This window comes from Triturus cristatus, chromosome 1_2 (genome assembly GCF_964204655.1).
Source record: "Triturus cristatus chromosome 1_2, aTriCri1.1, whole genome shotgun sequence".
Lineage (NCBI taxonomy): Eukaryota > Metazoa > Chordata > Amphibia > Caudata > Salamandridae > Triturus > Triturus cristatus.
In genome coordinates this window covers 204,084,213-204,103,432 of record NC_140580.1, presented here as the reverse complement: position 1 = coordinate 204,103,432, position 19,220 = coordinate 204,084,213, and positions in this window count along the sequence as shown.

The following is a 19,220-nucleotide window of genomic DNA, read 5'->3' as shown; positions in this document are numbered from 1 at the left end:
GGTTGGTGGCCTTCTAGGATCAGCACTGATATCTGTGACTGTGTTTTCAATAAAGCAAACTTTTTTTTATTTATTTATGTTTTGGCTCCTTATTAAAGGCAACGGACTACATTTAAAAGAAAAGATTCTGTTTTTTTTGTTTGTTCAGGAGTTGGCAGTAGCATTCACAATGGGTCCCAATGGTAACCTTTCTCTTTTCCAAATGCATTACCACCTCCTTTGTTTTATTCTTTATTTATATAGCTCGAACTTGACCCAAGGGCATTAGTGCTTTACATGAGCACCAGATTACATTACACATAGTCAGGTTCATCTTTTTGTTTAGGCACAGGTACAGTGAGAGATTTGCCCAGAATCACAGAACGTTGAGCAAATGAGGTGAATCAAGCTGATTTCCCCCAGTTCCAAAGTTGGCAGCTCAGGCTGTTAGGACACATCTCCTTCTCCTTTTAAGTGTTGGTAAAATATCATTGTTTTGCAACCGGCTTTGGTCAGAAAACGTTCACACATAAGATACTGATTTGTTATTTGGAAGGGACACCAACAGCACACCCGTTGCAGAAACCAAATTGGTACCCATTCAAAATCCCATTCAAGGAGTCTGGAAAACGTTTCTGGACTCCTAATATCTGATTCGTGCATAAGAAAAATAATTTTAATAGTTGCAAACTCCGAATCAGAGTGTCTGCATTTGTTAAAATGCTTAGTACGTATGGCTGTAAATGTATTCAAAGACTGGGTGCAACATAGAATAAGCACATTTCAAGTTGCAAATATCACACTTCCACTAGTCATGAAGTTTTTTAAAGCTTCATTTGGTGTTGAGAATTAACGACTTAAAAGGAAAAAAAGCAACATGGGGAAACCCCCCCACAAATTATAGAATTCGAAGAACAGAACAAAGATGGATTAAACTAGTCATTCGCGCCTACTAATGTTAACCGCTTAAGAGCTATGCCAGCGTTATATTGGAAAGGAGAAAGGTAGTGGAGTTACTGGGAGAAACAAACAGACTTGCAGTTGGGGAGAAATAGGGTATGGACAGTGTGCGGCGGGTACGGTGAGAATCTTAAACATTGCAAATAAGACTTTTAGTTTGTAAATGTTCTTTGGAACCAGGAAGAACAGCTTCATAACATCTCGGGACTGGTGTAGCTATAATCAGATGCAAATGTCAAAAGCTTGTCGAGGAGCCCCCTGTTTTATGCAAACATGTTCCCGCGGCCTTCGTTCCCAGGGTTTTATGTATGTGTTTTAAAAACTTGCAAGCGGTCGTAAACACGCACTTTTCTACTTATAGTCGTTGCTTACGAGAACCAAGGCTGGCAGTAACTGCGCCTCGTTTACTGCCAGACTTGCTTGTCGTAAGCAAGGACTACAAGTACAAAGGGGCTCATTTATGAGGCCCCTTGCGCTATCGGAACGTCACTCTTTGTGACGTTCTGTGGGGCAGAAGCCTGTGTGATATTTATCAGGCAGCAATAAGTCACTTTTTTTGACCTAATGCTGCCTGATAAATATCAGTCCCTTTAACGCAGTGTTCTGCGTTAAAGGGGCATTCAATGGGTGTTGCTGGGGGTGCGAGACCTGAAAAGGTAATAAAGTGATAATTATGGAGGAGAACGAAAGCAGCATGGATGTACTTTATTAACCACTGACTGGAAGAGCTTAATTTAAGATGGTGGTTGCAGATGGGGGCCACTGGCATTTTACTTTGGGGATTGGCCCTTATATTTTGGACTTCAACTCAGATCAAGGAAGAGAAAAATGCAAAAGGGAGAAAGAATGAGGAATAGGAAATTGTGAAAACAGTAAAAATAAAAAAAAAGAAAGTTGGGATTGAAAAGAACCTAAAAGTATGAGATAAAGTGCAGATAGTGTCTGGTGGTGGATTAAAAAGGCATCAGATGGGATCAAGACTACGCAGCCTTGGCATTTGCCACCCCGACATTCGATAGCGCCGGCTGCGGATTCCCGAGCTAAGCTATGGACCCCAGATCTTATTCTTTTACAAATGAAAAACTGCTGGCTGGGCTGCATCAGTGATACTACCTAAGAAGGGCCAATGCATAACTACACAAGAATTGGCAAACCAAAGTTGCTCCATAACTCCAGATTGCTTGTGTGCAGGAGTAAAAGAGAGATTTTTTATTGCTCAGATAGCAGCAGAGTGGAGCAATAGCTAGCTCTTTCACATGTTAATTGTGGAACCGCCAATGCAAAAAAAACACAAAAAAACAACACACACAGACACACACGTTACAGGTCACGTTTTTCTACTTTCTACAAACTCCCTGTCACAAGTCCATATTAAGATGTCCGCCTCTTGAACTTTAGAAGCACCCGTTTTGGCTAGCGCATCTTTAGGTATGCCTGCCCGTGGCAGCCTCTGCATTCCCTGACTTGCTCGGGCCCATCAGAGCAGCAGGGGCCCTCGGCTCTCACGTTTCAGGGGCCAGCTCCGTGCTGGCAGGGGGCGCAGGTTCGCACATTTGCTAAGCAAGCTACATGGCACCGGACTGGTGTCAGGGCGGCTGGCTCCTGCGGGCACTTCCGAGCTGCTCGACCCGGTCTGCGGTGCTGGGCAACCAGGCCAGCCACGAGGATTGCCGGGGAGGGCGTTACTGCGGACACCCGGCTGCACGTGCAGCCCGTAGGCTGATGGGAGTGCCTGGGAATGGGGGATTCTTGTAACCTGCTGAGCGCTCCCTCCCCAGGTGTTCAAAGCCACCGGGGTGCGCGAGTAAACAGGGCTGAACTAAGAGACTGTACCATTGGGAGGGGAGGGAGGGAGTGGGCGAGTCTACCTTTATCCACAGTTGGTTCTGATGTGAGGCATCCTCACCTGCTGCATTTTCGGGCATGTGGGCCCCTGGAGTGGATTGTGACCTCAATCGGGGTATGCCCTTGGATTTCCGATTAAAAGGTATGCATTCCTATGGCGACACACCTTTCACCAGCAATTATCATCGTGAGGAAGCCCGTTGTGGATTACAGCAGGCACGTGTTCAATATCGTTGAAAGGCATGTAGCGGAATTATTTTCTCACATGTAACGATGACAAATATATAACAAGACAAGCCCGGCTTCTAAAGTGCGAGACGCGGCGGTGCGAGACGCGGCGGAGCGTGGCGCACGCGCTTGGCGGGGGCGGGGGAGCGCATTCCAGGCAGGGGGCAGACCCTTTGAAGTATGATGCCGAGGGCGCCAGTGGGCTGAAGCGCTTCCCCAAACGGATTGCACGTGCTCGCCATGCAATCCACTTTTGGGAGCACTTTGAAATGCCCCTCTTACTAGAGTCTCGCATTGCGATTGCGTAAACGCAATAGCTAGGCGAGACCTAAAAATGACTATGAATTACTGATTAACTGTCCTGCCAGTGGTTTACCAGAAGGTTTTAGCTCTGGCCTGGTTGTCATCCTGTTTGTATATTGTAATCGTCTGAAGCACCTCCCTTTTTTAGTCTAAATCTTGTCATTTTCCTATCAGGTTTGCAACGGGACTCATCTCCTCACTATCCTTTATTAATTAATATTTGCCTTTACTTCATTTTCACACTTGAACTGTTGATACACAGTGCCATTAGACAGTATCAGCAGGCACCAGGCTGTCCTTGACAATCCAAAAAGGTAATATCACTGAATGATGACCAAGTCTAAATAGTATGCTGTTGAAGCCCTCCATGGCAGTCTATCTCCTCTGCCTCTTTCAAAACTTCCCCACCATGCCTGGCGATCACTCCAATCTTGAAACAGGCTCTGCTTCACTTCTGCTTGGTTTTATGTAGCACAACCTCAGCACAAGGGCATTGGAACACTTTATATGAGCACCATTTACATTACACAAACACCAGGTCAGATTCATTTAGTTTTTAGGCGCTGAGAGACTAAGTGATTGGCACAGAATCCCAGAAAGTTGAGCTGAAGTCAGGACTTAAATTAGGTTCCAAATTAGGCATCTCTTGCTGTTAGGCCACATCTCCTGCCTTTTCGAAAAAAACTGAGCTCCAACGTGATGCCCCCACCTTTTTTCAGCAAAGGTTCAGCTCCAAGCTACCAAGGAAAATGATCGCCATGCTTTTATTTGGGGAACGACAGTCATAATTGTGTGTTGCCGCACAATAAATGGCCCTTTGCGAAGCTTGACAGTTGACAATAAGCCTTTCTGTTGCTTATTTCGGTATTAAACCTGTATTAATGAGGTGAAACCTATGTTCAGATAGTGTTACCAAATGTAAAAATGATAACTACTATCACAAAATGTGCTGTATTACCCTTCATAATTTTCCTTTTCTTGCCACATAATTTAGTCAACCCTGCCACATGATTTGGTCCTCCCTTGTCGCATAATTCCAGGGACCCTGGGTTTAGTTGACACCTCATAACGCTGGACGCTGTGCAACTGGTTAAGCAACAAACATAAAAGCTGCTTGGGAGCTTATATATGCTTTAACTGATGGAGTCACAGTGTTTTTTACCACAGGGTTGTACCTTGTAGTTCTATAAATACAGAAGTTGCTGTGCCCCACTGTGAAAACCAGGATTCAATTGGGTGACTCTCTGGTTACACACAGAAATCTGCAGTGATTGCTTTAGCTAACCAAGGTTAATAACGTGAGAGCACATTTTCCACCAAATGAGTTTTAATTGAATTGATTTTTTCATTTATTGTGTGCATGTGTTTTTTAAAAGCAATTATCTGAAGGTGAAAACATTGCATAGTTACTTACTGTATTGTTGTTAGCCTTTACTCTATCACCATACTCACAGACAATGCCCCAAGGCACTCAGGATCCCAGTTGCACACTTTCTATGCAATTCAACCTCTGCACATAAATGAAGACAGCCGGGAAACGCGCCAAATAAACAAGGTCAACGCTTCCAGACCATCTCCATTTCACAGTCACTGCAGGCATTGTGCCTCCCTTTTAATGCAAAGCGATACCAAAGGGGATGATGGACGGAACATTTGAGCAAATCAAACACTCACCCCCAGTCAACTGATCTGGGTTTAATCCATCATAATGCAGTCACGGACCCCCTGGAGGTGCACCCCACAGTTTGAAAGCCTGTGACCTAAAGGCAAAGAGGGTGGAACGAGTCTCCTGAGAAGACGGTCTTATTTTCACGACTTATTATGGAAAAAAGGCAAAGCCTGTCACGTTTAACTCCTCCCCCAACATTAGCACACAACTGTGACTTAAGAACCATCCACTAATGAAAACATTAATAAAATATATTTGAGAAGAAAATAAAGAAGATCGCGTGTTTTTTCATGATACGTGATCTTTGGATAGCAGACAGAAAGAGGTAATGCTGTCCTAGTCATTCTGTACAATTACACCCAGTGATTACACGTAACCTAAAACCACTCAAAAGCAATATCTCGACCAGCTGAAAAATCTGTAGTTAATCAATGGGCTACGAGCAGCCACTTAAGGACATTAAAAGTGAGAGCATCCTTTGATTCGCCATCTCAAACTTTTACTGTCTTTGCATGCCAAGTAATTATGGGTTGTTTTGCAGAATAAAAAAATGTTAAATTATAAATCCATCAGCGGCAAGCTTTGTATTGAGAGAAAAAAGGGAGAAAGAGATGGGAGGAGCTAATGTCAACCCTTACGCTTTTCATCACTTTGAAGATCCATCAAGTGTCTCTTCCCATCTGCATTTTAATAGAAGGATGTGCGTGTCTAAACAGACATAAATATACATCGTGTTGGTCACCCATTTTCACAAGATGTGGTTGTCACTGTCCAAGCACAGGAGCATCATAAAGCAAAGATCTAGAGAATGAAGGAGTGAAACTGCTCTCTGCACCACCCCACTTTATGCCAATCTAGGCCACTCCACTCTATGCCAATTTACTCTATGCCACTCCACTACACGCTAATCTACGAGACTCTACTCTACACCACTCTAGCCATGCCACTCCTCTCCACACAATGCCATGCTACGGCAGTCTACATAACCCTAGTCTACATCACTCTACTCTACACCACTCTACTATACACTCTCCACTCTATGCCACTCTACTCTAAGCCATTATACCCATAGCCACTCTACTCCACTCTATGTCACTCCACTGTAAGCCACTCTACTCTATGCCACTCTATTCGATGCCACTCTACATCACTTCATTTCACTCTCTGCCACTCTACTCCACTCAATGGCACACTATGCAAATCTATGCCACTCCACTTAACACTACTCTAATCTACGCCACTCTACTCTTTGCCAGTCCACACTAATTCACTCTACTCTATGCAACTCCACTCCACTCCATACAATGTCACTCTACATCACCCTACTCTTTGTCACTCTTCTCTAAGCCACTTTACCTATGCCACGCTACTCTAAGCCACTCTACTCCACCCTCCATATGCCATCCCACTCTATGCCATTCTACTTTATGCCACTCTATTCTATGCCACTCTACTCTACGCTACTCCATGCCACTCCACACCACTTTACACCACTCTACTGCACACAGTTCTACTCTACACCATGCCACTTTACTCTGCACCGCTCTAGGTATCATCACTCCACTTTATGCCACTCCACTGTATGCACTCTACTCTACACCACTCCATACCACTCTGCTCCAAGCTACTGTACTCCACTCTATGTCACTTTACTCTATGCCACTCCACTGTACACTACTCCACTCTACGCCACCCCACTCCACACTACTCTACGCCACTTCACTCTATGTTACACCGCTCTATGTTTGCCACTCTTCTCCATGCCACTCCACTCTACAACAATCCACTCTATGCAACTCTACTTCAACGTTGCTTTACTCTACACCACTCTACTCCACTCGATGTCAATCTACTCAATGCTACTCTACTCTTTGCTACTCTATGCCACTCTACTCTATGCTACTCAATGCCACTCTACACCACTCTATTCCACTCTACTCCATGCCACTATACTCCACACTATGCCACTATACACCACTCTGCGCCACTAAACTTTATGCCAGTCTACTATAGCCACTTTAATCTATGCAAATTTATGTAACACCGCCCAATGAAACTCTTGTGTATGTCAATATATTCTACACCACTTCACTTTACACCACTTAATTCTACTCTTCGCCAATCTACTCTACCCCACTTTACACTATGCCACTCAACTCTGTGCCACTCCACTTTATGCCACTCCACTCTATCCCACTCTACGCCATTCCATTTCACTCTAGGCTAGTCGGTTATAGATATTTCTGATGGCCTTCATGACCATTGATTTTTTATCCAGCTATGGCTTTATTTTAGTTACACTGCAGATGTAACAGTTATAAGTGATGCTATTGGCCAAGTCCCCCATAGGAAGTTTGGAGGGGGATCAAAATTTATATGTTTTGTCCTCTTTGGATTGCAGTTCCATGGATATCAAATTATTGGTAACTTTTTTACATGTATCAAACCATATTTTGTGATTCGGGAATCGCAAAATGGGTTTGCGATTTGGAAGGGGCGCGTTTAGGGCACTTCTTCCAAGTAGAGAATCCTAATGGTATGTATGAATGTTTTGTGATGGTGAATGCAGTTGCAAAACATTCGCATTTTACCACATACTTTAAGTAGGTGGTATCCCATTAGCAAATGGGGGGGAAACCCCATCCCCTTTGGGAATGGTTGTAAAAACTTTTTTAAGAGCACGCAGTGGCTGCTCTTAAAAAAATGAAAAGAAAACTTTTCTTTTTTTTTAAACGCAACGTGCTTTCCTTTAAGGAAAACAAGCAGCAGTTAAAAAAAAGATTTTTTTTTTAAACGCAATCATGGACATGGTAGTCTGCAGACCCCCGCAGGCCACCATCCCCATGATTTTAGCGATTCCTAGGGGTTTGCAAATTGCGATCTACCTCTTTAATATTAATGAGGTAGGTCAATTTGCGACCCACTAGGAATCGGTATATGAAACTAATGGAGTTTCATACATCGAAAATTGTGGTTACCTAATCGCAATTCAGTAATCCCAATTTTAAAATTTGATACATGTGGCCCTAAGTTTCTTATCGGGAGAGGTAAGGATGGACCCTCGCTGGAGCATGGATTAGCGGTTTTAGCTGACAAGAGATTACCTAAATCTTGCGGGCCCAAAGCAGGCAACAGGTGCTGACCATGACAAGTGGTCAACGCCTAACAAGTCAGAAGCAGATAAATTCTGTCTGACAAACTAATGAATGCTGGATTTTCTTCAGGAAATAGTTAATCACGGTCAAAAGGGAAAAAAGGGAAATCAAGCTCGGGTGCTCTCATAAGGGTCTCATAAGCCTGTGGGAGAAGGCGGCGATCATAGATTCTCAAGGAGATGAAAAGTCTAGCCTTAGTTTCCTTCAAATTCTTTTTTTTCACACTTTTGCTGCCTTCCACCCAGTCTGTTGATTCTTTGGCCTGTTTGACTGTTTGGCAACATGACTTTAAAAAAACAAAGATCCCGCTCAATCCAAATGAAAAGGCAACCCATTGCAGGATAGCTGAAAAAATGTTTTCATATTGGTTCATTAGAGAGCCTTTCACCAATCCCCAAATTAATTCCCAAATCAAAAATTACTGTGACAGAAAAGTTTGCTTTAAAAGGCAAGAGAAATGTTGAAGACTAATCTGACACACAGAACCTCCCTTCTATGACAGAAACTCAAGGCGCTTCCCTGCAAAATCCTCCCCTCTCTTTTGTCACCAAATTCACACTATCTGTTATTGAATATAATCAGAGACAGGTAACACCCCCCACCCTGGATTACCCCCCTTCCCGGGTTATCCCCTCCACCCCGGAAGTAGATTTCAGGGCATTCACACATGTAGGGAGGGAAAAGGCACCGAAAGGAACATTTACGCTTTGTAACAGCACCTTAAGTGATGGTCATTACTACATTGTCGATCTCTCCCGTTCACCGGAGTTTCCGTTAAACAGCTCTTTTCATCCCCTATTGATTATGTCCACATCTCAGAGGCTCTGCAAGCAACTTCAAAAGATCTTTAAATCAATGTTGTCATTGCTTGAAAAATCTACAGGAACCTCCGACCACAACTTGGAAATCCTTACAGCTGTTTTAAAATCTCTCACTAATCATAACGGTATTTCTAGATCATTAAATGATAAAGAGGAAGTAACGTTAAGAGAACATACAATTACTCACAATGAGGAGTGTAAACTAACAGAAAAGGCCAATGATCAAAAAAGGTCACAAGCAATCCAATCAAGGAAAGTATGCTTCATTGACAGCAAAAAGCAAAAATTCAAGGACAGAGGGACTGCTTTTTTCTCTCTATGAAAGCTATTCTCTGAAGTCACACAGGACCATCAAAGGTTACCCGTTTTCATTTCTTCCTCATGCTATCCAATATTCAAAAAACAAAAGGCAACAACGATAAAGTGGAAAATCTGATATAAACGAGGCAATAATAGGGTAAAGCAACATAGAAAAAGGAAAAGAATCTTCGAACACCTAAAAAAAGTCGAACAAGAAGTAAAACAAAGCGAAGAATCACTAAAAAAACATTCTGAACGGATAAGATTTGATCAAAGAATGATTTTACATCAAAAAATGAAAATATTTAATTACTGCTCAGAGTCCGGGGTCCTTATTGGCCCTTCATCCTGTGACTCATGAGAAGTATCTGGTGCACAAAACCCTCAGGCTATGGAATTCGAAAATTCCCTCTCTCAATACCAGTGGGAACATGGGTTAGATCAGAAGCTCCAGTACCTGTCCCAAATCTCGAGTTAATTAGTACAATAGTGTAAAACAGTAATTTTCCACGTCTTCCATCAACTATTGAAATTACAGATCTTTTTCCTAAACACAGTAGCCCTCTAAAAGGCAAAGAGTTCTTGAGTTCCTGCATACCTATTCTCAGCTCCAATCACTCTCGTTAGCAGAAATAAAATTTGCCTCTTTTCCAGTAAAACATAATCCCATCGATTATTATGAAGGAATGTGGCACGGTTCATAAGAATGACTATGATGTACGCATTACTTTGTCTAGTGGCAATATCAATATGGCACATCCCAATAGGAGTCCCCAAGGAAACTGCATTTGTGAAAGTTGGAGCTATAGGTGTTAAAAATGGCAAAATGTTTTTTTATTTGCCTGCTTTGTTCTGTTGCTTACAGGGAGTCAGATGGCCATGGAGGCATTGTCAGGCAGAGGTAGGGAGGGAGAAGGATAGAAGGGACCTTAGGACGGGAGAGCAGTGCTTTAAGTGAGATGAGAAAAGCTGGGGTGGGCTCTAAAGTGGAGTTGTTACCCTACCCTGAGGTGTGGTACACTGACATTTAGTTAGTCAGTGACCACCTGCTTTCTGGTAGTGTGCACAGCCTGCTTGTTATCATGAAGCAAGGAAACTGCGCTGCTAAAGTGTCGTGGTGTGTTATAGCAATAGCCTGAAGTAAGGTAAGGTCAAGCAGTGATTAGGGAGGTGGTGGGGGAGGGGTCAGGCTTCAAAGCAGGAGGCTGTTGGGAGACAGAGGATAGAGCAGGAGCCCTCAGAAAACAGCGCCGTGCCTACAAAAATGCACAAAAAAAGGACAAGCAAAATCGAAAATGAGGGAGGGGAATCAATAGAGCATATCTGCAACACAGTAAATTATAATCGAGCAGACCAAAACACGCCAAATAGCACTGATGACAGTATGCACCACGATTAATTTGTGTTAAAATCAGTGCTTTAAATGGGAAAAAATAAGTGCAGGTACTCATTAAATTGAGCTAGGGGCGTGGCTAGTGGGCGGGGTTAGAGGCGGAGTTAGACATGATACAAAAACACTTCTATTGAGTATTCATGCTGTCCTTGCAATGTCCTGGATAGTGGTCTCAAACTTTCCATATGTGCAGATTAACAACTAAAACCCTGAATGAGCCACGCCATCAACAATACTTACCCCTTTTGCCTCTCTACCTTTTCCTACTTTAAACTCTCTGCTCCTTCCCCCTCACTCTTCGCCTTCACTCACCCCCATTTTCCCTCCTCTCCCCTCAGCAGGAGGCCCCCGGCCGGAGAGCTTGCACTAGCAGGCAGTGAACACTGCAGGGTCCCGAGTATGTGCAGAGTCCAGCAGAGTAGAGGTAAGGGGAAGAACAATACTGGCCTGCAATGGGAAGGTCAGTTGACCTCCCCCCACCTCACATGGGCACCAGGGAGGCTGCTTAAGCCATCTTCACCACCTCCTCCCCGCCCATCATGGACTCAATGTCCCAGCGGGCGGGGTGGAATCGCAGGGACAAGTGAGTCATGAGAAAGACAGTCAGACTCCAGTGGGGGGGCAAGGGGTGAAAATGGCCCTTGGTGCTTGGACCATGGACCCAGCACCGATGCCTGGCAGCCGGGTGATGAGGACAAGGAGAGCCTCCATCTGAGTAGGAAGGGAGCAGAGGCCCTCTTGCCCCTGCAGCAGGCCTCCAATAGGCCGTTCAGGCCCCATCGGGCTGCTTGCCACAGTCGAATAATACATACAGCAACGTCCAACATGCTGCCAAATAAACGGCTTGCAGCTGGCCCTCGGGCACCTGTCCAGTGCCCACCTTATTAATCCAACCCTGAGTACCAGTACTCTCCTTGACAGTGGAGAAGTGCCAGTACTCGGCTCGGTAAATTTAAGAAGTGCCGGTACTCAGTACCAGTGAGTACCGGCCCATTTAAGGCACTGGTTAAAATGTATGTATAAAAAGATTATGCAGAAGTTTTTAACATCGTTCGACGCCGTTTTGAGAATACCCCAGACTTATTGTCTTTAAAATAAGCATTCAGACAAGATAACACCAAGACTTACAGACCTGTTTACAGAAAGGAACCTCCCAAAAAGATGGTACTGTTTACAACCGCCTTGGAGCAAGGAAGAGCACACTAAGCTGAAGCGCGAAAACCTCCATTCTTCCACTCAGGCGGGAGGAGAAGGCAACAGCTGTAGCCAAGGAGCGGGAGTGAGTACTTTCTCAAAGGTTCCAGTTCAACTCCGTCAAGACAGTGACCACGTGACTCTGCTCATGGTTCTTGACCCACAGGACCAATAAATTTAAATGTTGTCCCTGCAGGCTGGCAGTTTTAAAATAAGAAAATAGCGACAGACATAAATAAGCCTATTTGCTGTCAATTTATTGAATATTCTGTTTTCAGAGATAAAGAAATTCAAGTACTCCATAAAAAACAGAAAAGGATCCGACTATCTTTAACAAGCATTTGCAATGTAATAGGTCTCGCATTATTAAAGTTTGAGCTATTGGTGTTGTATTATTTAGCAATGCCAATAGCTCAAACTTTAACAATGCGAGACCTATTGCATTGCAAATGCTTGTTCTTATCTTGTGTCAAAAAAGAGACTGCGCAAATATGCACCATTTTTAGGTCTGCTGTGTGCCTCAACTACGTAACAGACTGCAGTAACAAATGTACTCCAGCAGTTTAAGGATCATAACTCATAGTGATGCGAGTAGCACGTTGGAAAACAATATTCAGTATCATTGAGATAACGTTAGGGCACAAATTCGCAGAAACTGTAATTGCAAAGGAGTCCATAGAAGTTGGTTTAGCAGAAAGCAATATTCAATTTCACCTTACAACATCAAGGGTCATTGTGAAAGAATCCGCATAAAATGGCAGGTCATGTTTTAAAATATAGACAAAACAACAGGGCTGATGACAAGAATATCACAATTAGCATTTAAATTTGCAAAGAACAAACGTAATTTGAAAAATCATGCAAGCCTTAAACGCGCTGACACGAAAAGAAAATTCTTCTCAAGATATTCCGCTTACAGGAAACACGTTTTGGGAGACTTAACAGAGTCACGGGGAAATGGAAGGGTCGTTTTGACATTTCAGTTACTTTGGTGTAATGGAAGCCTTAGCAACCTACCACATTTGGTTACTGGACAGCTCGCTAAACCGCGAAGTCCCTCTAAAGTTTTCGTATCTGCGATGGTTTAGCATGCTATGAATTTGAAGGGTGAGTAGATACAGCCAAAAAACAGCCAGATCTGATGAGTCAACACTGCTGACAATGAGGCCTCGTATCACGTTACACACCTTCCACTGGTTCTGCTCTTTTTTTTTTATATCAACCACATTTACACAGTAGAGATTTTAAGCCCATAGTTGTATCGGAAAACGTACAACTACAAGTCCCACAAAGCTATTCTTTAAAAAGTCAGTAATGGCTGAAGGTGTCGTGCATCTCACGAGGCCAATTTGCAGCTTCAGGAGTCGGTGAGACACTAACTCTAGCACCAACCTTCCTGGTTCGATGCCAGTGTATCTAATTATCACTTGCAAGTATCACGGGGTTAAGTGTCAGGAGAAATACAAAGGTCCCCGGAAAGCGATGCCAGGGAAGGGTTAGACGCCCCTAAGCCAAGAGACAGCTTAATTCAAACAGACTACGGTCTGGAACAGGGCCACTCAGGCAAAGCCTATGGATATTTCCAAGACTTCTCCGCCAACTCACGGCGCTGTAACCCTGCATCTATCTGGTGCATGTTGAGCTGAAAAGAAAAACAAATACTATGCCGGGTGCCAATGCAAACCCATATATAAAAAGTATAGGTGAAATGGCATCATGAGCTTCATCTTAGTTTGCCACTACGGCAACTCTGATATCCTCTCCAAGTCGCGCAAGGGCAGCTTCTGCCGCCTGGGGGTCAAGTACCACCAGGGCATATCTAACAACCGTGCGCTGGTAACGGTGCCTCGGTATTTAAAACTCGCCCAGGGACATGTCTAGTAGCATCTCTATAAGCACCCCCTATATTGGCAGTGAAGGTATTGCAGCGTTTAGTGGAAGGGTAACCCTGAGCTCACCGGAGAACTGACGGTCCCAGACACACAGCGCAGCTATTCTGTTAAATATTGGAAATCCCTGAAGCGAGGTGCAAGCTGCTTCTTACCGGAAATGACGATACTTGAGGGTCACGCTGAGGTCTGTGGCATCGCTGGATACCTGAGAGGTACCCTGGGTCAGGCAGGCAAAAAAAAAAGCGATCGCGAAAGCGATCGCTAATGTAAAAAAAAAAAAAACACGCCCGCGAGTGGTTCGCCCGCGCGCGCCACTGCGAGCCATATGTGTTTTCAATTATCGCGCCCGTGTCTGGGCACGATAATTGAAACATATGGGCTTTGGTGCGTGTAACAGACACCAATAGGCCATGGGCGGAGCAATTCGACCGCCTGTGGCCTATTGCGTGCTCTGTTTTAAAAAAACACGCACACAAAGCCCAATAGTGGAACCCAAAACGAAAAGCACACTCACGAGCATGTGCGATTCCAGGGTCCGTTTTCAAACCCCGGACAAAAGGGCTCTCGCCTGTACGAGCACTGCTGCGCAGTGCAACGCAGGGCACGAGCCCTAAAAAGGACAGGCACTGACCAGAATTAGTCCGATCTTCAGCAGGCAGCGCTAAGGAAAAATTCAAAGATGTTTTGGAGCCGTATTGCAGTGCACATCTTAATTACAAAGTCTACACCTATTTTCTCAATACCCGTGTAGCATGAATTGACTACATCTCTAAGCTATACATAGACAATATAGCTAATGAGCCAAAAAATGGTCATTAACAGCAAAACAGAATTCTGTGAATTCTCTTGAGGAAGTAACATCTCCAACCAGTAGTCAAATAGAAGTTTATATAAAAAGAGGAAGATCCTCTGTGGCAATGGACCTACATCAAATCCCAGTTATAGTTCTCGAAAAATATTCTGTGGCTTGGGAAAATTCATAACGCCACTCTTTGATTATTTTTTATCAAATTGGCCAAATTCCCTTCTCTTGGAAAGGGAGTATTATAATTCCTATCCACATAAAAAGGCTCTCACACACTTACAAGCAATTATTGTCCAACTGCCCTCTTCGACGCTACAGGAAAGATCAAGTATCTTGGATCAATTGCAGGACTGGGCTTTCACAAAAGGAATAATCCCATGTGAACAAGCCAACTTCAGACCCATGTATTCTGTCATAGATAACATCACAACTGTACAGACTCTGATTGACAAGTACGTAGTAGTAAAATTTCAAATTCTGTACACTACGTTTATGGACTTTTCAATGGCATTTGACAACGTGGATAGGCCGACCTGATGGATGAAATTGCAGACATTGGGTATTCCTGCAGATATATTAGGTTTGATCATAGCATTATATTCTTCCACATGGTGTAGAGTCTTGTTGGGAGGGAAAAAGGTCCTTACTCCCAAAATCCCTACTAAGAATGGCCTAAATGAACATTACCAAAACTAAAGAGTTGCCTTTAAAGCATTGTTGTTGCTTTTTCTGGTGCTTAGAGGGTAAGTCACTGGAAACTGAAAAATCATATACATATCTAGGAAGAGTATTCTCACAGTGTTTAGATAGCAAACACCATTATTCGCATCAAGGGAACAAGCCCTTGCCACATACTGGTGTTTTAAATACATTTTTATAAATCCTCAGTAAAGAGACATTTAAAATACTTATTAGAAATATATAGAACAAAAAACTCTCTGACGCTTACATACGCACTGGAGCATACTCCTATCAGTAAATGGTCTTTTTGAATCTGTATGAAGGGAAGATTCTACCTAGGTTATCCACAGTGAGCCACGCAGTTTCTATCAGTCGCTATGACTAGAATATGTGCTTACTAGTCCTTATGTTATTGCGATGGCAAGTATAGTCCGATGACCCTTTGGTCTGCTCCTTTAGAGACGTATTGAAGGAGGACATATTTGAAAGTTCTCATAAGGGTTATAGATTTACATCAAATCTCAAACTGGTTTTAGAAGAATTGGTATGCAAGATAAAATTTTGCTAGCCAGGACCCCTGCCCAAATACAAGATAAAATATTTGCAAGCCGGACCCCTGCCCAAATTAAACTCTTCTTAACGCAATTCCAAGGCATAGCTTTTTTAGCTTCATTGTGAGAACCTAAAACTGTATTAACCTTTCTCTATTGTCATAAAGTATAAGCAACTGCAAAAATATTTCTCTCTTAAATTGGATTACAGTGTTAGGAGAGTTGCCTTTCTACTCAGGTTAGGTGTCCCGCCATTAAATGCATATAAAGGTAATTGGACCAGTTCTAGAAATGAGTCTAGAATACGTCACCTGTGCGAAGGAGAGATACAAGACCTGAGGCAATAACTTTATATCTGCCCTGCAGTTGCAGCAGCACAGAATCGTTACATAACTACCCTATATTTTAAATTTAATATAAGAAGAGATGATGATTTGATCCATTCAGTAAAGTTTCCCATCAATGAATCAATGAATTTATCATTCTTGAAATTGTTTTAAAGTTCTTATCTGCAATGAGAAATAGATTTATTATTTTAAATTGGTTGATCTCATTGGAGGGCTAAATCAACAAATCTTTGACTTGTTTAGTGGTAAAGTGCTTGTGCTCCTTCTTTCAACATGGTAAAATTAATATACTTGTGGTTGGAATATATAACTTACCTATAAGTCCCTAGTATCAGGTGCCTAATGTGTGCTCACGGCCTGTACGTAACATGTCACCAGTGGCCGCACCACATATTGTGTCACCCAATACAGTGACACGATAAACATGACTGTAGTCCTGCTACGTGTAGCACAGTGGTGCAGCTTTAAACTGCAAATTCACCCAGTCAAATCTATTTTCACTGTTATCAGGGTTGGCTGTTCTGTAGGAAAGCAATGGTATACAGTGGGTTAAATACATGTTATCTCCAGCTAGAAAACAGCAAGAGAAATATTTAAAGAACCATCCCTAATGGTTAAAAAAAATCTAATTTAATGGCAAAGTTGAATTCAGTCCAACTATTACTGAAAACATTCCTTAGATAAGTTACCTTTGGCCTGTATAAGCCTCTGAAGGGCTTTATGTATTTAACTGTCACGTGACAGCTTGATAGCTCCCCTGTGGTGAGGTGTGAACTGCTTCCAGAACAGGACCAGTGGGCACTGGGAGTAGGGTAGAGTTTTCCTTCCCTTGACAGGATAACCTGGGGACTGTGCCCGTACCCTTAGTGCACTTTGGTGCACTTCAAAGAGGATTTCACCAGGGCTTGCCTCCCCGTTTGTCCATTTTGTCAGCTAGGTACCAACTCTAGTGGGAGGGAGAGTTGCCCCAGAACTGGTTTAGAGTGACCACTGGGGTAGGGTTGTGAGCATCCTCTTTGACATTAGAGTGTCAAGTTCAATTTGAATGTCATACCCTGGTTGACAGGTCTGCTGTGGTTTTTCATGTAACAATTGGTGCACACTGCGAAGATACTTCCCCTGTCGCAGGCAAATGTTAGGTGATACTTTAGCAGGTGCCTGCTTTTGTCTTGACAGCTAGTCAGACTCCAATCACAGTGGGCCTCTCTTTGACATTATAATGTCACAGCCTGGTTGACAGGTCTGCTGGGTTAAAATGTAGCATTTGGGGCACTCTTCTAAAAAGGGAAGCAGAATGCCAATACTTTTTATGTGTATCCACTCTCTGGTGCCTGAAAGCTCAGCTTTGATTTTACCAGACTGAGTTTGTTGGGGGTACTTGGACTGTCTAAAGCTGGAATTTATTGTTAAGTGTGTGAGGACACAAGAATCACCATAGTACACTCACCACACACACATCCAGCACTCTGACCCCAAGTTTAGTGAGACAGAAGTATATGGCTATTAAAGTGGGTAAGGTTAGCCCCAGTAACCTTTACCCCATTGGTTAGGGCACCCCCATGCGTCCTACCTACCCACTAGCTCATGCCAGGTCTAAATGTGGCTCCTCCATGCACCCACCTTGGAACACTCTAGTACCTGAGGGAGATCAAAAGAGGACTAAAGCAGATGTCTGCAAACCTGAAAAGACCTCTGGAGGACAAGACCTGCTCTCTCTTGTATCGAGGAAGAAGAAGTTGAATCAAAGGGTCATGTGTCTGACCTCCTATTAAAACTACAGGGACCCAATAAGCTACAAGAAGCCTTTTCCTGCAACTGCCCATCTGAACAGTGGCAATTAGACCTGCACTGGACCATCCTGTTAGCCTCCACCTGCCATTCTGTGAGTCTCTATGCAGTCTCTATGCTGGCCTCCGGACATCTACTACCTCACTCGCTATGGCGAGTCAGAGTTTCTCAGGCAAGCTATTTTTAGGGCCTACTGGCCCCCTCTGGCGAGAGAGCTCCTGCTAGAAAAAAACAGGTGTTCTGTTCATTCATAAAGTGAATGAAAAATAAAGATGCTTACAAATCTTGTTTTAACTTGTTACATCTGCTTGCAAAGACAGAGGTCACATATCAGGTAATGTCTTATTACAAACTACTGCATATTTTGTCTTTTTCTGACTGCAAATTTAGAAGCTTTTGGAAAGAAAACTGTGGGACAATCGTGCTGTGATCACAACTTTTAAATAGCTTGTAAATGCACTGTACAAATATTTCAAAATATAATTCACTAGTTAGGATAGCATTTTTTTGTAATTCCGAAGTGAGATGAAAACAAAGATTTTAATAGGATCAAAACAAATTAGAATGTTTTACTTGGTGATGTGCAACAAATGGTAAATATTTGCTGAAACATGATTCCCACACATTATCATTTGTACACTATATAGTTTTATCAGTAAAACTGTATGTTAGTGAGAAAGTTTGTGGCCATTTCAAATGAAAATGTGAGTCTATGAATGACAGTGCACTACCACATCATTTTTTAGGAATATATTTAAAAGTGAAAGTTTATTTTATATGGACTGAGAAACATTTCTGCCCCTGCCCCGATGACAATGCTATTAAGGAACTAGGGTGCCAGTTAGGCGTCATGTGAACCGTATACTTGAGCTGGATTTTTTATGTACATGTTGCAAAGGCTTAGACTATTAAATATAATTTTTTATATTTGAAGGTGCGTTTGTATGTGACAATGAAGAAAACGCGACTTGGCAAAATAAAATATTTGCCCAGGATCACACAATTTGAGACAAGTGTTTTAGCCCAGTATATTATAGTTAGGTAAAGTAGATTATTCAGTCACTAGACCTGGTGGTCTGGTAGCATTTTTCTGATTTTTCAAGGCCTGACTATGTGCCTCCCCTGAGGTCCTGGGGGGATTTAGAAGAGTACTCTTATGGTGGACTGAGATTTAAAGAAGTAAAGTCAGAAGGTAAAAGCTTTGACCAGGATGAATCTAGTTAGGGTATCTGACCCGCGCTCCATGTGGTCAGTATCAAATGGCACCTAGTCCTGTTCTACCAAGACCATTGACTATTGTTGTCACTTC